The sequence below is a fragment of the Mus caroli genome, unplaced genomic scaffold, assembly GCF_978045245.1.
Source record: "Mus caroli unplaced genomic scaffold, Mus_caroli_1 scaffold_8, whole genome shotgun sequence".
Lineage (NCBI taxonomy): Eukaryota > Metazoa > Chordata > Mammalia > Rodentia > Muridae > Mus > Mus caroli.
Genome location: NW_028227263.1, coordinates 118,074,113 through 118,097,232, shown reverse-complemented (window position 1 = coordinate 118,097,232; position 23,120 = coordinate 118,074,113).

The following is a 23,120-nucleotide window of genomic DNA, read 5'->3' as shown; positions in this document are numbered from 1 at the left end:
GCCCAGTATGGATGCTGGTAATAGGATTCAGGTCCAGAAATGCTTTTAACTGATGAGCTGTCTCTCCAACCCTGATTATTCTCCACTTTAGTTTACTAAGGCAAGGTCTATCACTGAACCCAGAACGCATCAACTTAGCTAGTCTATCGATCCAGCTTGCTCTGGGGATCCTCGGCATCCTGAGCACTTGGATTGCAGGTGGGCTACCCTGCATATCCAGCCTTTACCCAGGTACTTGAGAATCCAAGTTCAGTCTTCACATTTGCACAGAGAAGTTTACCTGGAATCATCGCCCTAGCCCTGTGTCTGAAAACAGGGGCATTTCAATATTGGGAATCTAATGAATGTTAGTGATAATCAAAACCTGAGCTACTGAGATCACTGGGTGGGCCAGCAAGTTGGCTCAGCAGGTAAAACCATTTGCCATCAAACCTAATGGCCCGAGTTCCATTCCTGAGACCTGCACAGTGAAAAGAGAGACCCAGGCCCCACAAGTTACCCTCTAACCATCATCATAACACATGTGCCTCTGCACATACAAACACACACTTGCACACATACATACACAAATAAATGTCATAAAATTTTAAGAGGAATGTAATGGGTTTTGTTTAAAGAAAGAGAAGAAAATCATGGCGTTTGCAGAAATGGAGTGTAATTGGAAATTATTGCATGGAGCAAAACATTTCAGAGCTAAAAAGACAAATAAACACCAATAACTCACAGACTAGACTTCAATTTTCATATGTGTGTGGGCTGGTGTAGATCAAGAACCTAGGGAAGAAATAATGAGAAGGAAAAGAGGCTTTAAGGAACTGGGGCCATAAAAGAGGAGAAAGAATGAAGAAGACAAGGGACACTGGGGACTAGTGGAGGCAGAAAGGAAACCTGTAGGAGTGGGCAAAGAGATCAAGGAAGAGGATCAACGAAAACAAAGACAGGCTGACAAGACGGCTCCCTGGTTAAGAGCGCTCTTAACCTCTCCAGGCTGCTTGGAGAAGACTGATTCCCATGTGGTTTGGAGGAGGAGAGTCTCATTGCCTACCCCCACATGGACGTACTTCCTCCAACAAGACCACACCTCCTAATACTGCCACTTACTGGGCCAAGCATATACAAACCACCATAAACACTTACATATATTGAAGGCAAAGCACCCATACACAAAATATAAATGAATTAATCTCCAGGCCAGGTGTGGTGACACACACCTCTACTCCCAGCACTCAAGAGGCAGGGGCAGAAGTATCTTAATGAGTTCAGGTCAGCCTGGTCTACATAATGTGCTCCAGACTAGACAGGGCCACATAGGGAGACCTTTTCTAAATAGATAAATAAATAAATAAATAAATCCCAATAACAAAGTGATATGAAAATACCCGAATGAGACCCATCAGTTCACATAGCAAATACATAAAAAATTAAAAGTAGGGCTGGTGAGATGGCTCAGTGGGTAAGAGCACCTGACTGCTCTTCCGAAGGTCCAGAGTTCAAATCCCAGCAACCACATGGTGGCTCACAATCATCCGTAAGGAGATCTGGCGCCCTCTTCTGGAGTGTCTGAGGACAGCTACAGTGTACTTACATATAATAAATAAATAAATCTTTAAAAAAAATTAAAAGTAAAATGAAAATAATACAAATGTAGCATGATCTTCCACTGTAATTCTTCATCCCACTCAACTAAGCTGTGTCTAGTTTCACACGCTTCAAGAGTAGCCACCATACCCCGTGTCTGCTACTGTTGGGGGTTTTCTGTTGTTTGGCTGCTTTGGCTTGGCGTGGCTTGGCTTGGTTTGGTTTTATGAGACTGGATATTGCTACATAGCCCAGGCTAGGTGCAAACCCATGATCCTCCTGCCTCAGCCTCCAGAGTTCTGAGACTGTTGTTCATGAAGTCTGCTGCATTGTATAACTGAGAAAACTAAGTCTTGGGGCTGGAGAGATGGCTCAGCTATTAAAAGCATATACTGCTCTCCCAGAGGACCTGAATTCCGTTTCCACATGAACTCTCCTCCAGAAGTAACTCCAGCTCCAGCAGGGACCCAACGCCTTTGACCTCTAAAGACACCCACACTCTGACACATGCACATAAACGTAAGTGAAAATACGATAATTCTAGAAGGAGGAGGAGAAGAGAGAAGAAAATTAAGCCTTAGAGGCAAGGAGAGAGAAAGAAAGAGGGGAGGGAGGGAGGGAGGGAGGGAGGGAGGGAGAGAGAGAGAGAGAGAGAGAGAGAGAGAGAGAGAGAGAGAGAGAGAGAGAGAGAGAGAGAGAGAGAATGATCCTGCTAAGTCTCAGAGGCAAGATTAGACATGTGCCCAGAGTTCCCTCCCATCTCCAGTTTTACAGGCAGCAAATAAAATCAAGGGTGAAGTCATTGCCTCTCTGGGGTCCTGTATGGCTCATTGACCAGCTCTGTAAACATGTTTTAACTGCTTCCAGACCTGTGCTGGGAGGCTCCATTTTGGTACTGCCTTTTCCACTGATCAGGCAGAGAAGTGAGAGGCCAACAGAAAGGCTGGGCCTCCTAAGTTCCTTAGCAAACTGACGGGTACCAATGCTCCATCAGTTTGCAGCAGTGCTCCAAACCCCAGGGAGAAGCCCTCTGCCTCCCTCAGTTTGTTGTAGTATTGTTGTTAATGTTTTCACTTCTTCTTTTGACAGTTTCACACATTCTCATAATATATGTTGATTAAACTCACCCTCCAGTGCCCCCTCTCCATTCTTCCCAAGAAACTCCCCTCCCCCTGATGCCCTTCCTCCTTCTTCTTTTATTTTTGATCTTGGCTTGAATAAGCTATCCTGTGTAGCCCTGACTGGCCTCAAGTTCACAGAGATCTGACAGCCTCTGCCTCTTATATGCCCGTATCAAATGGTGAGGACCCTGTCTCAAAACAAACAAAAAACAAAAAACAGGCTTCAACTGTGTGTGTGTGTGTGTGTGTGTGTGTGTGTGTGTGTGGTGTATATGTGTGTGTAGGTGTGTCTTTGTGTGTGTGTATGTGTGTGTGTCTATGTGCGTGGTTTGTGCATGTGTGTAGGTGTGTCTATGTGTGTGTGTTTGTGTGTGTATGTGTGTGTGTCTATGTGCGTGGTTTGTGCATGTGTGTAGGTGTGTCTATGTGTGTGTGTTTGTGTATGTGGTGTGTGACTGTGTGTGTGTGTGTGTGTGTGTGTGTGTGTGTGTGTGTGTGTGCTTGCCACCACCACAGCACTTAGAAAGCTGAGGCGTGAGGATTAGGAGTTTGAGGCCAGCCTGCATTATATAGATACTTGATCTCAAATACATATATCTGTAGGCGTTAGGTCCTGGTTCTTCCTCCCAGTCCCATGTTCCGAGAAATAAGACTCGGACTCAAAAGATACCTTGGCCATATAGCTAGGCTCTACTTTGACTAGATCTAACTTAAAATATCCCATTTATTTTAACCTATATTCTGCCACATGGCTGGTTACCTGTGCTCATGGCTGGTTACCTGAGACTCACAACTGGTTAAGCACTAAGAATAGGTTACTACTGAGCACTCAGCCGCAAATGGAACATCAGCACCTGCAAAACTCAGGGAACATTGCGAATGAGGAGTTGGAAAGGATGTAAGAACCAAGAAACCAGAAAAGATGCTATGAAACCTGTCGCTGCAACAGCAGCTTCCTGAACAAGACTGGCATACGGCTGCACCTGTCAGCACTCCATCATGGACAGGGGTAGGGTCATGAGATCCCAGGCTCCCTGAGAAGCTACAGACACCTCAGTGATGTAGTCTCTGGTAAGCTGTGCATGCTAAAGTAAATAATTGCATCCTCACTCATGTAAGAAATTTTAATTAAATGCAGTGATACAGTGAGCCTCTCTCTCTGTGTCTCTCTCTCTCTCTCTCTGTGTCTCTCTCTCTCTCACACACACACACACACACACATATTTGCCCACATGCACACACACAAACATGAAATTAAAAGGAAGATAGTTTGAAAAAAGATGGGGTGGGGGAGGGCTGGAGAAATGGCTCAGTGGTTAAAAGACCTGACTGTTCTTCCAGAGGTCCTGAGTTCAATTCCCACAACCACATGGTGGCTCACAATCATCTGTAATGGGATCGTATGCCCTCTTCTGGTCTGTCTGAAGACAGCTACAGATTATTCACAAAGTAAAATAAATAAATCTTTAAAAATAATTTTTAAAAAAAGATGAGGATATATACAAGGGGAGAGGATAGAGAAGATGTGACCAAAGTTGTGCTTGTGTGTATGTAAGTGTGTGTGATCATGAGAGAATACATTTAAAAAAAATCTGAGCATCTCAAATGCCCCTGCTATTAAAATCAGAAGAACCTAAAACTTTAGAAGCTGGGATCACAGTGTGTTCATATTCACACGCAATACCATGACCTCTCTGTGGAAGCAAGTCTCTCCAAAGAGGCTGAGATTTATCTCCACCCATTGTGGTAAATATCTGCAGCCACAGCTCGAGAAGGAGGGGACGGTGGAGCCTACTTGTTTGAAGTCTGTTTTGTTTGAAAGGGGGAGGTTCATGGTTGGCACCATAGAAGGGAGAAAAAGGTTAATCCTTTAGTCCGAAAGCTAAGAGAGGAAGGTGCGGCTGCAACCAGCACTTCGGAGGTCACCCTCCAGCTCCCGAGATCTTACTTGTTCAAACCAGTATTATTTGTTCTATTCAGCAACAGAGACAAACTCGACTCTCAGCCAAAGTCTCTGGCATTCCTAGGGCTCAAGAGAGAGGAGGTGTAGACTTTTGTTGGGGTTCTGCATGACTCCTCATGTAACTGTGGGAATGCTGATGAGCCTGGCTTCCTACTTTTCAATAAAAGCCAAACATATGTTTTCTGCACGGAAAACGTCGGAAATGTCAGCAGCTGCAGAGATTGGAACTGCTGAGTGTGCTGGACACTCCCCACAGGTCAAGCACTGTTCATGAGAACCTTTCAGAGACACAGTCACGGAACAAGAGAGATGGTTCAGTGGTAAAGACTACTTGCTGCTGCTCTTGTAGGGGTCTGGAGTTCAATTCCCAGCACCCAGGTCAAGCAGCTCCCAATTGCCCATAACTCCAGCTCCAGGGGTCTCACACTCTCGTCTGGCTTCTGTGCATGTATATGCAGAGAGAGAGAGAGAGAGAGAGAGAGAGAGAGATGCAATCAAATAAAAGACAAATCAATATTTTCTAAAGAATAGCTCATGCTGACCTGGAACTTGGATCCACTTGCTTCTGCCTCCTAAATACACTGAGACTAGCCACAGTGCCTAGGCTACTAGGTCAGCACTATTTCATTTAGTCCCTAACAACAAAGTCTGTGTCATTATCAGACTCCTCACATTCCTCTGTCTTTGCTTCCTCTTTCTTGTCTGGGCTGCGGTGCAGATGGACAGAAGACAAGGAACCCCCTTCTGGCTCAGCATCAGCCACCAAAGCAAACCTCCCCCCCACCCCTACAGAGCCACCACGCTCACATTGTTGACATTAGCCAAGGCTTCTGCAAACAAGCCAAACCCAAATGTTACCCTAGCTGCTTTAACAAAGGGGGGTGGGGGTGTTAATCCTATGCTCTTTGACTCTCTGTGACTTCTCCATGAACTCACAGCTGGTCTTGAGGGCACCATGGATCCAAGTGAACCCAAAAACTAAGCAAACGGGGTGATGGCAATGGTCTCACTCTGTGTCAAGTCCCAGATGAACTGAGAGTCTCGCCCCATGACCACCAAAGACTCAGAACCAAGCAACTCGCCAGCATCTCAGGGAAATGCAAACATCTTCTAATGAAATGTTTACAGTGCTAAAGGTAACTGCTAAGAATAAATAATTAGACTATTTCCAGGCCAATTGAGGGGCTAGATATAAATAAAAGAACCCAAGTCTAATTGTATATCGTAACCTAAGATATAAATAAAAGAATCCCAAGAGCCAATGGGAAACTATATATTAACGAATGCTTGCTGAAGGAAAAGCTGTTTGCTACACTTATTAGACAAGACTTGACATGACAAAAAAATTATCAGCAATGACAGTAACATTGATGAAAAAAGAAAATATACAAGATGATATAGAACTTCTTACAGACTACAGGCATGGCTCAAAAGTAGAATATCTGCCTAGAATTCCCTAGTAAAGGGCTAGGGGCATGGCTCAGTGATAGAGCCCCTATCTAGAATCCCCCAGTGAGGGGATGGGAGCGTGGTTTAGTGGTAGAGCCCCTGCCTAGAATCTCCCAGTGAGGGGCTGGGGGCATGGCTCAGTGGTAGAGCCCCTGCCTAGAATTCCCCAGTGAGGGGCTGGAGGTGTGGCTCAGTGGTAAGGACCCTGCCTAGAATCCCCCAGTAGGGAGATAGGGGCATAACTCATTAGTAGAGCACCTGTCTAGAGTCTTCCAGTGATAGGCTTGGGCATGGCTCAGTGGTTGACTACATGACTGGTGTACTGAATAATTTTATATCAATTTGACACAAGCTAGAGTCACTGGAGAGAATAGAACCTCAACTGAGAAAATGCCTCAATCAGACCAGACAATAGGCAGGTCTCAAGAGCATTATCTTGATTAATGATGATGGGGTAGAGCCCAACCCATAGTGGGTGGTACAATCCTTGGGCTGGTAGTCCTAGGTTCTATAAGAAAGCAGACTGAGCAAGGCACAGGGAGCAAGCCAGTAAGCAGCATCCCTCCATGACCTCTGCATCAGCATCTACCTCCAGGATCCCGGAGTTCCTATTTGAGTTCCTGTCCTGACTTCCTTCCATGCTGAACAGTAATGTGGAAGTGTGAGCCAAATAAACCCTTTCCTCCTCAAGTTGCTGTGGTCATGGTGTCTCACCTCAATCCCCCAGTGAGAAGCATGAGAGCCTAACTAAGACACTGGCATGTGTAAGGCCTTGGCCTCCATTCCAGCATCACAAGAAGGAAGAAGAAGAGGGGGCAGAAGCAGAACCTAGCACATAAAAATATAGCCCTAAACTATGTAAGACAAAACATAGACGTTTTAAAGGATTCACAAAATCTACTATCATAAGAGGAGATTTAAACATTAGTGGCTGATACTTAAAACAGATCAAAAAATTTAAAAATAAAAAATTTTAAATTAGAAAAGATAAAACATATATCCATCCAATTCACAGCTCTAGAATCACAAGCAGGGTTTTTTGTTTGGTTGGTTGGTTGATTTTGTTTGGGTTTGGGTTTTGTTTTTGTTTGTTTATTTTGGACAGGAACTTATACAACAGCTCAGGCTGCCCTTGAATTCCCAACTCCACTGCCAAAGCTACAGTCTCCTCCTCTTCTTTCTTGTCCTCCTCCTCTTCCTCCTTCTTTCTGCTAGGATCATGATCAGGCACCATTCAAAACGCTAAAATCTGCATGTGAGCATGTGAATGTATGTGAATATGTGTGTGATTGTGTGTGTGAATGTGTGTGTGTGTTTGTGTGTAAATGTATATTTGTGTGCTTGTGTGAATCTGTGTATGTCAGTGAGTGTGTGTGTTTTGTGAATATGTGAGTGAATGTGTAAATGTGTGTATGAGTGTGTTAGTGTATGTGTGCTACTAAGGATTAAAGCAGGGCTTTGTGCCAGGCGAGGACTTCACCACTGAGCTACATCTCCAGTCAGGTTTTGAAGTTTTAAAGAATCTTCTTTATTTTTCACAATTAACCATGAACCAAATTAAAATAGAAACTATTGACAGGATAACTCAGATAGCACACATTTTGAACAATGCAAACATAAAATAAAAAAAAAACAATAAGAAAAAATTTAAAATACAAAACTAACAGGAAAAATAGCAAACATCAAATATTTAAGAAGGCTGGAGAGATGGCTCAGTGGTTAAGAGCACTGACTGCTCTTCCAAAGATCCTGAGTTCAAATCTCAGCAACCACATGGTGGCTCACAGCCATCTGTAATGAGATCTGACGCCCTCTTCTGGTGTGTCTGAAGACAGCTACAGTGTACTTACATAGAATAGTAAATAAATCTTTGGTGTGGAGTGAGAGGGGCCAGAGTGAGCAGAGGTCCTGAGATCAATCCCTGGCAACCACATGAAGCCTCACAACCATCTGTACAGGTACAGTGTACTCACATACATAAAATAAATAGATAAATAAATAAATAAATCTTTAAAAAATATTTAAGGAGAAAATTTTGCAGTACCAGACATTGAAAGCAGGGGTTTACATGTGATAAGTAAGTGTTCTACCCCTGAGCTACAGTCCCAGTTCTTTTTAGCTTCAGGTAGGGTCTAGCTAAGTCACCCAGGCTGACCCTGAACTTACTAGGTAGCCCAGTCAAGCCTTAAACATCTGAGTCTCAGCCTGAAATTTCAGGTGTATAACCATTATGCCTAGATTTAAATGCTTGGAAATTGTTATGCATGCTTTTGATTGTGTGACCTAATCTATGTCTCTTCTTACCATCCTAAGTTCCAATGTTTCCAAAGGTTATTTCAGAAGCAAAGGTAGTGCATGTCTGCCATGTCAGCACTTGGGAGGCAGAGGTAGGAGAATTGCAAGTTAGAGACTATCCTGGACTATGTAGCAAAACTCTGTCTCAAAAAGATAAAGGGGGGTGGCTGGAAAGATGGCTCAGCAGTTAAGAGCACTGGCTGCTCTTCCAGAGGTCCAGAGTTTAATTCCCAGCAACCACATGGTGGCCCACAACCACCTGTAATGGGATCTGATGCCCTCTTCTGACATGCAGGTGTACATACAGATAGAGCACTCATATACATAAAATAAATAAATTGCTTTTTAAAAGCTATTTTAAAATGAAAATAGGGGCTGGAGAGATGCCTCAGCTGTTAAGAACACTTGCTGCTAGAGGACCAAGTTTCAATTCCCAGCCCCTTCACCCCCACCCCCAACCCGGGCAGCACACAACTATCGATAACTCCAGCTCCAGCGGATTTGACACCTCTTCACACACATGGTCACACACAGGCACAAGCATACATGTAGTTAAAACTAAAAGGAACTCTTTACAACATTAAGAATGAGAGCGTGAGGCACAAGCTGAGCACTTAGGCGGCTAAAGCAGAAGAAGTGTGAAGTCAATGCTGCCCTCAGCAATCTGTTAACAGCCTGCCCCAGACATTAAGAAAAAATAGTGATAACAAGAAGCCAAGTAATGAATATCTACAATCTAAACATTCAGGATACACAGCAGGAGGGTCATGAGTTCAAAACTAGCCTGGGCTTTCTAGCAAGACCCTGACCCATAAACCAAGAGCATGGGCTTAGTGATAAAATGAGTGTCTGGCCACCCTTTGTTCAGTCAACCACACATTAATGAAAACATCTGACCAGAACCTCCAGTTTTTGCTCCTTATAAAAATTCCTAGGCCGGGCGTGGTGGCGCACGCCTTTAATCCCAGCACTCGGGAGGCAGAGGCAGGCGGATTTCTGAGTTCGAGTCCAGCCTGGTCTACAAAGTGAGTGCCAGGACAGCCAGGGCTACACAGAGAAACCCTGTCTCGAAAAAACCAAAAAAAAAAAAAAAAAAAAAAAAAATTCCTAATTGGGGACAGGATCCTTCCAGTTTCCATCTGTGCCCTAAGCTGATCCTGTGCCACAGAACTCCATACCCAAATACCTCTGGGAGAGAGTTGGTCTACCAGGAGTATGGACACATCTGTGAGCACAGGTAAGACCATGACTTCTGCTCAAATTCCTTTCCCAAGAGGGACCAACACAAAAATAACATTAAAAATAACAGGAAGCAACAATCACTATTCCTTAATATCTCTTAACATCAATGGACTCAATTCCCAAGTAAAAAGACATAGACTAACAGACTGGATATGTAAACAGGACCCAACATTTTGCTGCATACAGGAAACACACCTCAGTGTCAAAGACAGACATGACCTCAGAGCAAAGGGCTGGAAAATAATTTTCCAAGCAAATGGTCCCAAGAAACAAACTGGAGTAACTATTCTAATATCGAGTAAAATGGACTTTCTACCTCAAGTTATCAAAAAGAATAAGGAAGGACACTTCATACTCATCAAAGGAAAAATCTACCAAGAAGAACTCTCAATTCTGAACATCTATGCTCCAAATGCAAGGGCACCTACATTCATAAAAGAAACTTTACTAACACTCAAAGTACACATTGAGCCTCACACAATAATAGTGGGAGAATCCAACACCCCACTCTCATCAATGGACAGATCATGAAACAGAAAATAAACAGAGACACATTGAAAAAGCAGAAGTTATGAAAGAAATGGATGTAATATATATCTATAGACCATTTCATCCTAAAGCAAAAGAATATACCTTCTTCTCAGCACCTCATGTTACCTTCTCCAAAATTCACCATATAATCCGTCAACAGATACAAGAAGATTGAAATAATCCCATGCAATCTATCAGATCACCACGGACTAAGGCTGGTCTTCAGTAGCAACAAGAACAACAGAAAGCCCACATACACGTGGAAGCTGAACAACGCCCTACTCAATGAATAATTTGGTCAAGAAAGAAATAGAAAAAAAAAAGAAATTAAAGACTTTTTAGAATTTAATGAAAATGAAGGCACAACATACCCAAATTTATGGGACACGATGGAAGCAGTGCTAAGAGGAAAACTCAGTTCTGAGTGCCACCAAAAAGAAACTGGAGAGAACATACACTACCAGCTTAACAGCACACCTGAAAGCTCTAGAACAACAACAAAAAACAAAAACAAAAACAAAAAATACATCCAAGAGGAGTAGACAGCAGGAAATAATCAAACTCAGGGCTGAAATCAACCAAGTAGGAACAAAAAGAACTATACAAAGAATCAACAAAACCAGGAGCTGGTTTTTTGAGAAAATCAACAAGACAGATGAACCCTTCACCAGATTAACCAGAGTGCACAGAGACAGTATCCAAATTAACAAAATCAGAAATGGAAATGGAGACATGACAACAGAAACTGAAGAAATTCAAAAAATCATCAGACCCTACTACAAAAGCCTATACTCACTCAGCAAAACTGGAAAATCTGGATGGAATGGACAATTTTCTAGATAGATACCAAATACTTAAGTTAAATCAGAATCAGATAAACCATCTAAACAGTCCCATAATCCCTAAAGAAACAGAAACTGGGGGCTGGTGAGATGGCTCAATGAGTAAGAGCACTGACTGCTCTTCCAAAGGTCCTGAGTTCAAATCTCAGCAACCACACGGTGGCTCACAACCATCTGTAACGAGATCTGATGCCCTCTTCTGGAGTGTCTGAAGACAGCCACAGTGTACTTACATATAATAAATAAATAAATCTTTTGAAAGAAAGAAAGAAAGAAAGAAAGAAAGAAAGAAAGAAAGAAAGAAAGAAAGAAAGAAAGAAAGAAAGAAAGGAAGGAAGGAAGGAAGGAAGGAAGGAAGGAAGGAAGGAGGGAGGAGAGAGAGGGGGGGAGAGGAAGAGAGAAAGAGAGAGAAAGAAAGAAAGAAAGAAAGAAAGAAAGAAAGAAAGAAAGAAAGAAAGAAAGAAAGAAAGAAAGAAAGAAAGGAAGGAAGGAAGGAAGGAAGGAAGGAAGGAAGGAAGGAAGGAAGGAAGGAAGGAAGGAAGGAAGGAAGAGAAAAGAAAGAAATACAAACAGTCATTAAAATCTTCCAACTAAAAAATAAAAAGCCCAGGACCAGATGGGTTTAGTGCAGAATTCTATCAAACCTTCAAAGAAGACCTAATATCAATATTCTTCAAATTATTCCACAAAATAGAAACAGAAGGAACAATTCGTTCTATGAAGCTACACTGTGTATTCTCCTCTGGAGATGGAACGGTTTCTGTCTAATCAGGAACCTGTCACAATTTCCATTCATAGAGGACTTCAAAAGAGATTTTTTTCTACTTCTATCATGTTTAATGTTTCAAATAGATTTTAAAAACTGGTTGAATGCATGTTACTTTTAGCTTCAAAAGATATGTCTATTTAAGAGGCATTTAGCTATTATAAATTATTTTGATGACTTAAAAATGTCAATAATGGGGCTGGTGAAATGGCTCAGTGGGTAAGAGCACCCGACTGCTCTTCCAAAGGTCCAGAGTTCAAATCCCAGCAACCACATGGTGGCTCACAACCATCCGCAACGAGATCTGGCGCCCTCTTCTGGAATGTCTGAAGACAGCTACAGTGTACTTACATATAATAAATAAATAAATCTTTTTAAAAAAAATGTCAATAATGAGTTGTATATTTTTAAATAAATTTTAGTAAACAACAAAAAAAGGAGAGAGAGAGAGAGAGAGAGAAATTCCTAATTGGTGGCTGGGAGATATAGCGCTGTTGCTCTTGCAGAAAACTTGAATTCGGTTCCCAGCACCCAAATGGCAGCTCACAACCATCACAACTCTAGTTTCAAAGGATCCGACTCCCTCTTCTGGCCTTCTCAGACACTGCATGAAAGTGGTGCCACAGACATAAACACAGGAAAAGCATCCATACTTAAAATAAAAATACATTTTTAATTCCCAATCTAAAAGTAGAAAGGAATTTCCTCCATCCACCCCCCCCCCAAAAAAAAAAAGCATCTACAAAACTCAGCAGCACACACGAGATGTGTGGGTTGAGTGGGTGTGGAATTCAGGGCCAGGCTTGCCTACATGAGGCTCTGTCCAAAAAATTAAAAGATGGGAGCTAGAAAGATGGCTCAACAGTTAAAAGCATTACTACTCTCAAATAGGGGTCAGGCTTATTTCCCAGCATCCATATGGTGGCTCACAACCATCTGCAATTCTAGTCTCAGGGAATCTAACACCCTCCTCTGAACTCGACGGATACATAGAGACACACAAGCAAAACACTTAGAGACAAAATAACCTTCAAAAGAGACAAATACTATATAACTCCACGTACTAAAGCAGTAAATTCATACAGACAGAACTCAGAATGATTGCTTTCGGAAATGAAAGGAGGGAGAGAGGGAAATCTGTTTTTAATTAGTACCAGATGTCAATTTTGCAAGAGGAAGAGTTCTGGTAATCGTTTACATAACGCTGGCAATCCCACCACAGAACTGGGCAGTGAAAAAAATGGATGAGGGTTGGGTAACAAAAAAACTCACAACTGGTCAAAGTGCTGGGGAGTCTCAGTGAAGTGCTCTGCTGCAAATAGGACATCTCTAAAACATGCCCCCGCAGCCCCGCCCCAGCCCCCGCAGCCGCCACAGCTGCTACCCCAGGCTAAGAGACCACTGTAAAAAATATGACAAAAGGATTACAAGAGCCTGAGATCAGGGAGAACCAGAGCAACACAGTATCCTCTGGACATGACAGATCTGCTCCCCTCAGAAGATCATGACAACTGTCGTTGCCTGTACGAGACCAAACCGGTCAACAGTCAAACATAGAAGAAGACAGCCATGACCTCACCCCTCCCCTCCTCTCACTGGGGGAGTAATCAGCAGTTGGTAGCTTCTAGGAAATCAGAGTCAGTTTATTTTTTACAGATATGTGATCCCTGGTAGATCAGCCACATTCCAGTAGATGGCCCAGACCCAAGAGTATTTGAGAAGCACAAGATAGAGTCAATGGGTTATTAAAAAAATATATGGACACAAAGTTGGGGGGCTATGGAGGAGGGGATAGATTTGTGAGGAGTTATAGTAGAGAATGAGGGAATGAACAACATACATTGTATGGAGTTCTCAAAGAATTTTTAAATATTATAATTCTTAATGGATACAGCAGTAAAGTTTATGCTTTCCATATTTTAGCATAATTAAAAGTTATTTAACTAGGCATGGTAAAACCTATGATATCAGCACTCATGTAGTGGAAGCAGGAGGATTGCTAACTGGGGGCTAGCTGGAACTATAAAATATTGAGAGCCTATCTTAAAATAAGAAGGAAAAAAAATAAAGGTTCTATTCACAGTTTTTTTTTGGGGGGGGGGTTGTTTGTTTTTTTGTGTTTTCAGAAACAAGGAAGATGAATCAATTCAAATGCTGTTTAAAGATCAGATTAGCAACCTGAGAACCAGCAGTTGACACCATGTTTTTGCTCTTGTTTTTACTGGAGATTTAGCCTTGGGTCTTGCACATGATACCAGACTCTTACCCTCTTCCCTTAGTGAACAGGCAGGGACTCTATCCCTGAGCCACAATCTCAGCCCCTCACTGGAAATTCTATGTAAATACTCTACAACTGAGTTATAGCTGCTCTCTGATAGGTTCTCAGCAAATGTTCTACTCCTGCACTGTAGCTCTTTTTCTGAGCCCCTCTTTTGAATCCTTAACCCTTTAACTGCTCTTTCATTCTCTGAACTTCATACTTTATTATCTTTGCCTTCTTATAGTGAACATTTTTATAGGATGTACAAAAGTGAGAGAAAATCATGGTTAATTACATCGCCTAGATTTTAAACATAGCATCAGTACAGTTTGCATCTTTTCCTTTGTGTATTTCTTCCCCATCTTTTAGCTTGACTATTATGTATTTCTTTATCAGTTTAGAGATGGGTCTTGTTATGTTACCTGACTCAAGTGATCTTTCTCCCTCAGCATCAGGACCATAGGTACTTGTGACACACTTGGCTTAATCTGAACCCTGCTGTAATCCCAGAATCCTGGAGCCTAGGGCAAAGAAACCATGAGTTTGAGGCTTGGCTGGGCTTTATAGTAAGACCGTATGTATGTATGTATGTATGTATGTATGTATGTATGTATGTATGTGTAAAGAATTTCAATAAATATTTTTGAGAATTACTAGTACAATAAAATTTTCTTGTTCTTAGAGGGACACAAAATAATTAATATTATTTTGATTTAATCAATCCATGATGTACATAAATTTTAAAAGCATTGTTTTGTTTTGTTTTGTTTTGTTTTGTTTTGTTTTGTTTTGTTTTGTTTTGAGACAGGGTTTTTCTATGTAGCTTTGACTATCCTGGAACTCTCTGTAGACTGGGCTGGCCTCAAACTCCACCTGCCTCTGCCCTGAGTTCTGGGATTAAAGAATGCCCTCTACCCTGCATCTGGTCTTAAAAGCATCATTCTTGCATAATAAATATAAAGAGCATTTGTCAACAAAGAACAAAACCCTGGACATATGAGATGAATTAGTAAATAAATTCTGACTTTCTGAGTTTGATCTCCCAGGCTTACATGGAAGGAAACAATCAATTCTCACAAGTTGTCCTCTGCATCCACACACGCATGCATGCAAGTACACACAGATCAACTATGGTTGTCTGCATAAGACCAAGCTAGACAAAATTCCAGCATGGGTGGAGGAGGAACTCTGAATCTTTCTATTGGAAGAGCTATTGGTGGTTGATGATTGCTGATGGAGGGAGAGCCACTCTCCTTTAGGGTTGTGAGCACTGGTAGATTGCTCATGTCTCAGTGGGTACCATGCACCCACTGAGTTTGTTGACCGCCAAAACTAACAAACAGAGGGAAAAGGGTGAGTTAATTATGAAATTTCCATATATGTATATTAGGTACCTTAATATTCACCATCAACATTACCAGGATCCTTCCTCTCCTGCCATCCCTCCCCTCTCCTCTAATAGACAGCTTTATTCACAGCAGCTAACTCATTGGGACTAACCTAAGAGCCTGTGGTGGTTCACATGAGAATTTTCACCATAGGCTCATCTGTTTGAATGGTTGGTCACCAGTTGGTGGCACTGTTTGGGGGAAGTTGAGGAGGCGTGGTTTTATGGAAGAAAGTATGTCACGGGAGGTGGGCTTTGAGAGCTTAAAGACTTAGTTCACTTCCAGTTCATCTCCTTCTGCCCTGTGCTTGAAGCTGAAGATGTGTGCCTAAACTTGCTGCTCCAGCTGGCCTGCAGCCAGACCTGCCAATTCCCACCATGATTGATGCTTATCCCTCTGGAACCTCAGCCCAGAGAAACTTTTATAAGTTGCGTTGGCCATGGTATTTTATCACAGCAACAGAGAAGTGATGAGCCTATCAATGGATGAGAAACTTTAAAAATTTTTTTTTGTAAATGCACTGGTGTTTTTGCCTGTATGTGTGTCTGTTTGTATGCATGCATGTCTGTGTTGGATCCCCTCGAACTAGAGTTACAGACAGTTGTGAACTGCCATGTGGGTGCTGGGAATTGAACCCGGGGCCTCTAGGAAAAGCAGTCAATGCTCTTAACTTCTGAGCCATCTCTATAACCCCAAGCAACTGTGGTTTTAAGTCAGATGTGGTAGCACCATCTGCAGCACCATAATGTCAGAGGCTGAGGCAAGTGGATTAAATGGCTGAGCCACTTCCTGAAGCCCTAGCCCACTATCATACATGATCAATATACACACAGAACAAAACTTCTGGGCATAGACCTCATGCAATACAGTCACTTCTGTGTACTTTGGCATATACCTGTATCAGAAAACTTTACAAACAACAACAAAAAAAAAAAAAAAACCTGATGCCATAATTACAAAGTAATACTATGCAAAAAACTTAGTAATATGTTTCAACTTCCATAATTGTTCTAAAACGTTCCAACTCTTCTGCAGCAAACCATGAAAAGAGTTGTCTGCACTCACTGCCTCTGGGGTGCTCTCTTGAATCCACCAAGTGATACTTTCTCCTCCATGCCCACTGAGGATGCTCCCCTTTGGGTTACCATTGGCTTCCAAGGTGCTACATCTGAAGATGAGTTTAGTGGCTCAGGCCTGGAAACTCAGCTACTTAGAGGCTGAAGCAGAAGGGTGAGAATTTCAAAGCCCTCCCAGATCACAAAGTGGGTTCAAGGTCAGAATGGGCAATATAATGACACTGTGACTCAAAAAGTAAACAGAGGGCAGGAAATCTCATTGGTAGAGCCCCTGCCTAGAATCCCCCAGTGAGGGGATGGGGGCGTGGCTCAGTGGTAGAGCCCCTGCCTAGAATCCCCCAGTGAGGAGCTGGGGGTAGGGCTCAGTGGTAGAGCCCCTGCCTAGAATCCCCCAGTGAAGGGCTGGGGGCGTGGCTCAGTGGTAGAGCCCCTGCCTAGAATCCCCCAGTGAGGGGCTGGGGGCGTGGCTCAGTGGTAGAGCCCCTGCCTAGAATCCCCAGTGAGGGGCTGGGGGCGTGGCTCAGTGGTAGAGCCCCAACCTAATATATACAAGACCTGGTTTCAGTACTCATCACCAAAAAAACAAAACAAAATAAAATAAAATAATAAAATAATAATAAACAGAGAAAGAGAAGGCCTGTTATCCTCACACAGTTCTGGTAAACTATCAACCCTTTGAAGAACTATGCTGCAATATGTTTTGTTCCCTCACACTTAGTATATGGAGTTGCCTCAAAATCAGTACAGGCTAACTCCCACAATGAACACCTCAATCCTCCCACACTGGGGCCCATTGAAATGCCAGAGAAGTATTAACTAACTGCCAGGGAGACGCATTCAAAGCAGATATTAAGGGGCTTATTTGCTGAGTGCCCTGTAGCTTCTTGCCATGTATAAAGCAGGCAAAAATGACTGAGGTGTGTCTGCAGGGAGGAAGGCAGAGAGGCAATTGTGAGGTTTATATAAAGGCTTAGGGAGTTTGCCTTGGGGCCAGGCCAGATTCTTTCAGTACTTTAGACAACCTAGATCCCTTTTTCAATGCCTAGCTTTCAAGGCTCCAGCTTGGGCCCTGCTGAGAAAAACATTATTAAACTGGCAGGTCACAAAATTGTCACACCACTCCACCACTTGGTCACAGAAAGAAATCAAGATGAGGAGCTGGGAATGTGACTTGGTGCTAGAACATGTGCTTAGAGTGTAGGAAGTCCTGATTTCCATCACAAGCACAGAGAAAGAGAAGGAAGAGGAGGACAAGAAGGAGGAGGGAGAAGAGGGAAGAGGATGGGTAGGAGGAGGAATGGGAGGGAGAGGAGGAAGAAGAGAAGGAAGAGGAGGAGGAGAGGAAGAGGGGGAGAAGAGGAGGAGGAGGAGAAGGAGAAGGAGGAGAAGGAGAAGGAGAAGGAGAAGGAGAAGGAGAAGGAGAAGGAGAAGGAGAAGGAGAAGGAGAAGGAGAAGGAGAAGGAGAAGGAGAAGGAGAAGGAGAAGGAGAAGGAGAAGGAGAAGGAGAAGAAGAAGAAGAAGAAGAAGAAGAAGAAGAAGAAGAAGAAGAAGAAGAAGAAGAAGAAGAAGAAGGAAGAAGACGACGACGACATGAAGGAAAGCAGACAAGCGGTTGTGAACTAGAGTGTGTGTGTCCCTGCTCTGTACTCCCCTGCATGGCTTTCGCAATCTCACACACTTACCTTGTCCTCCACAAGTAGGGGGAAAGGTAGAGCCACCTGCAAATTCCTTTTACTTAGCTTTATGAAACACTGCAAACAAAACCCACACCTACTGTAAATACAGGTGCACAGACCAAGACCCAAAATAATCCCTAAGAGGCTTTACTAATAGAGCTTGCCTTGGAAGACACTGTACTGGGAAACATGGCTTTACTGTAGAACTCCAGGAGTCATCTTTTAAGTGGTCCATTGGCTTTAGTTAGATAATTCCTGTGGGGAAGAGGGAGGGAGGGAGGGAGGGAGGGAGGGAGGGAGGGAGGGAGGGAGGGAGGGAGGGAGGGAGGGAGGGAGGGAGGGAGGGAGGACTTCCCCTGTTGTGACTGTTTTAATGTTTAGAGCCTCTGAATTATGCTCTTAAAATTATGTCACTTAAAATTATGGGGATGGCTCTTTGAAGGGCTTCCACATTCTGCATGACATTAATAGAGCCATCTGGATATCGAATACAGGCAATAATCTCACCAAGTGCAGAGGCTAGCTCAGGGGGGAGCACTTACTTGCATGAGGCAAACATACAAACCTGGGACTCCTCTGTGCACTTTCTTAGGAAACTCAGAGCTAAATCAGGACAGCAACCTCTGCCACTCAAGACAGAGTCCAGCAACTCAAAGAACAGGCTAAGCTGCTCTCATTCTCTGAAGCACCCTCCTATTGCCCTTTCTCTCCCTTACTCTTTCCTGTCTCATTTTCTTCTTCTAAACAAGAATATAGGGTGGTCAGGTTTGTGATCGGTATCTAGGGCTCCTGAGAGCTAAGCGGGACAGAAGATGTCGTTTGAGCATATTTCTTTACCTTGCCATTTTCAGAAAGCCTTCAGGTGTGGGTTTTATCTGCAGCATTTCATAAGCTAGATCTGAGAACTGGGTAGCCTCGCCTTCGCCCCTACTTGTAGAGGACAAGGTAGGTGTGTGAGATTGTAAAGCCAGGCAAGGGGGTGCAGAGCAAGGACCTCTATTTCACAACTGCTTCTCTGCCTTCTTCCTTCATGTCTTCCTTGCCCTCTCCCTCCCCCTCCTCCCCCTCTACCTCCCCTCCCCCTCCTCCTCCTCCCCCTTCCTGTTCCCCTCCTCCTTTGTGCTTGAGGTAGAATTCAGGGCTTTCTACATGCTAAGTTCATGCTCTACCACCAAGCTACACTCCCATTTATCACCCTCTCCTTCATCCCTTCCACTCCTACCCTTATCTCCGCTTCACCCACCTTTTCTCTGTTACCCCAACACTAATCTGTAGCCCCACAATCAATAAAGCAGTGGTTCTCAATGTTCCTGAGACTGGGGCCCTTTAATACAGCTCCTCATGCTGTGGTGCTCCCCAAACACTAAAAATATTTTCGTTGCTACTTCATAACTGTAATTTTGCTGCTGTTATGCGTTGCAATGTAAACTTCTGATATGCAGGATATCTGATATGCCACCCCTGTGAAAGGGGCATTCAACTCCCAAAGGGGTTGAGCCCCACTGGTTGAGATAAGGGGGTTTGTTGGGGGGGTGTTTTGTTTTGTTTTGTTTTGTTTTGTTTTGTTTTGTTTTGTTTTGTTTTGTTTTCGAGACAGGGTTTTTCTGTGTAGTCCTGGCTGTCCTGGAACTCACTCTGTAGACCAGACTGGCCTCGAACTTAGGAATCCGCCTGCCTCTGCCTCCCAAGTGCTGAGATTAAAGGCATACGCCACCACACCCAGCAAGAGATAAGGGGGGTTGTTTGTTTGTTTGTTTGTTTGTTTTTAAAGATTTGTTTATTGTATTTATATGAGTGCACTGTAGCTGTCTTCAGATACACCCGAATCTTATATGTAGCAGAAGATGGCCTTGTTGGGCATCAATGGGAGGAGAGAACCTTGATCCCATGAAGGCTGGATGCCCCAGTGTAGGGGAATGTGAGGGCAGGGAGGCAGGAGTGGGTGGGTGGGTGGGGGTACACCCTCCTAGAAACAGGAGGAGAGGGGATAGGATAGGGGATTTCTGAGGGGGAAATCAGGAAAGGGGATAACTCTTGAAATGTAAATAAATAAAATATCCAATTTAAAAAAAAAGAGAGAGAGCATCAGATCCCATCACAGATAGCTGTGAGCCATCATGCCGTTGCTGGGAATTGAACTCAGGACCTCTGGAAGAGCAGTCAGTGCACTTACCTGCTGAGCCATCTCTCCAGCCCTGAGATAAGGGGTTTGGGGTTTGGGTCCAGTTTTGGATTTTTTTATTGTTGACAGAGCTTTTTCCTTTCTTTTTAAGTTGTTTTTCTATGTGCATGAGTGTGTTGCCTGTGCACTGTGTATACTTGGCCTTGGAGGCCAAAAGAGGGCAGCGGATTCCTTGGAACTAGAGTTACAGATGGCTGTGAGCCAATTTGTGGGTGCTGGGGATTGAACCCAGGTCCTCTGGAAGAGCAGAGCTATCTCTCCAGCTCCCCCACCCCTTTCGTTCTTTCTGCTTGCTGTTGTCTGTTCACTCATAATCAAAGCAACCCAAAAGTTAGTGCACAAACTACTATCAGCAATTCTACATCACAAAGTGCCTGACAGGCAGGCACTCAAAGAGTGATTCAATGTGATTGTTTGATACTGGGCTGTCACTGTGTACTTGGCCTCTGGTAGTCATTTGGTTTTTCAGATACGATTCTAACAGCAAATTAGCACTGGGAGTCGTGCCTGGGAACCCAACAACCATTCTAGGTGAGGAAAAACACCACAAACCTCCAACCTACTCCCTCATGTGTTCAAACATTTGTTTAAATTATGAGTGTGTGTGTGTGTGTGTGTGTGTGTGTGTGTGTGTGTGTGTGTGTGTGTTTAATGTGTGTGTATGTTTTATGCGTGTATATACTTTGGGGGGGGAGGGTCTTTCTTTTATTTTTGGTTTTTCAAGACAGGGTTTCTCTGTGTAACCCTGGCTGTCCTGGAACTCACTCTGTAGACCAGGCTGGCCTCAAACTCAGAAATCCACCTGCCTCTGCCTCCCAAGTGCTGGGATTAAAGGTGTGCGCCACCACATCCGGCTCCAGGTGTGCACTAGGGTGTGTATTGTTTGAGTATACATTTTTGTATACGTGTGATTTTGTGTGTGTGTGTTTGTGTGTGTGTGTGTGTGTGTGTGTGTGTGGTGTGTGTTTCTGGGTACATGTTTTGTGTGTGTATCTGAACATGCACACATGTGAGTGCAGGTGGTCTCAGAGTTCAGAAGTGTAGTGGAGTCATGTTTGTGCTTGTTTATGTTTGTGTGTGTTTATGTGTATATATGTCTGTGTCTATGTTTTGTGTGTGTGTTTACATATATGTTGTGTGTGTTTTGTGTGTGTGTGTTTGTGTGTGTGTTTTTTGTATATGTGTTTATGTGTGTGTTTTGTGTGTATATGCACACATGTACACACATGTGAGTGGTGTGTGTTTTGTGTGTGTGTGTTTGTGTATGTGTTTTATGTGTCCGTTAGTGTGTGTGTTTTGTGTGTGTATGCACACATGCACACATGTATACACATGTGAGTGTGGGTGTTCTCACAGTCCAGAGTGGTAGTGGAGTCTCCTGGAGCTGAGGTTATGGGCAGTTGTGAGCCTGCTAACCTGAATGCTGGGGACTGAACTTGGGTCTTCTGCCAGAGCGATACACATTCTTAATCACTGAGCCACTCTAGCCCTAACAAGTCCCTCTTGAATAGTTCAAATACTGTCTGTAAAATAATATTGGTTATCTTTAATTTTAAAATATTTTTAAATTAATAAATTCAACCATGACCTAATTCCAGATAGCCAAGTCCCAATTAAACACACACACACACACACAAGAAACGTGAAAAGAAAAGACAATATAAACCCTCCAAAATGTTTTAATACCACAGTAATTGCCTCCAGCAAGAATGATTTAGATAGAATCCCAAAGAATTCAAAAATATTTATTATAAATATGCTCAAAGAAATTTTAAAAAGAAAAAGAAAATTAACTCCAGAATAAATTCCAGAAGGACGCAAACAGCTGAATGAAATGAGGAAGCCAATACAAGATATAAAAGAGGAATTAACAGAGTCCAAAATTTTAATAAAAATCCAAACTAAAATGCTGGAAATGAAAAATACAGTAAGGGCCAGGCGTGGTGGCGTACGCCTTTAATCCCAGCACTCGGGAGGCAGAGGCAGGTGGATTTCTGAGTTCGAGGCCAGCCTGGTCTACAAAGTGAGTTCCAGGACAGCCAGAACTACACAGAGAAACCCTGTCTCGAAAAAAACCAAAAAAAAAAAAAAAAAAAAAAAAAAAAAGAAAAAAGAAAAACACAGTAAGTTGAACAAATGCTCCATAGAAAAATCTCACCAACAGAGCGGACCAAAGAGAAGACAGAGCGACTGAAGAGAGGACAGAGATCTGAGACTGAAGACAAGGGGAGAGTGAGAGAGTTGTTAGACTGTCCCAACAAGAATAAAATTAAAATAAGAAGAAGGGACCGGGGCTTTGCAAAATATTGGTGATACTATGAAAAGAACAAACCTAAGAAAGGCAGGCATAGAAGTAGAATTTCTTCTGAAAGCATTAGAAAAACATTCTAAACAAAATCATAGAGAATTCTCCCAACATTAAGGAAAGAGAGGCCAAGCCAGATAGGTAAGAGAGAATCGCCCTTCAGTCCTAAACCACTAAATACACAGAACAAGGAGTGTGTGCACTCAACAGCAGAAAGTGGCCAGGCATGATGGTATAGCCTTTTATCCCAGTGCTCGGGAGGCAGAGGCAGATGGATCTCAGAGTTGCAGACCAGCCTACATAGTGAGTTACAGGTCAGACCTGGATGTGGAGAGACCCTGTCTCAAAATAAGAAAAAAGAAAAAAGAAAAAAAGAAAAATGGCAGGAGAGGCACAAAGCCAAGTATGGTCATCAGAATAACAGCTGATGATTCAGATCAAATTTC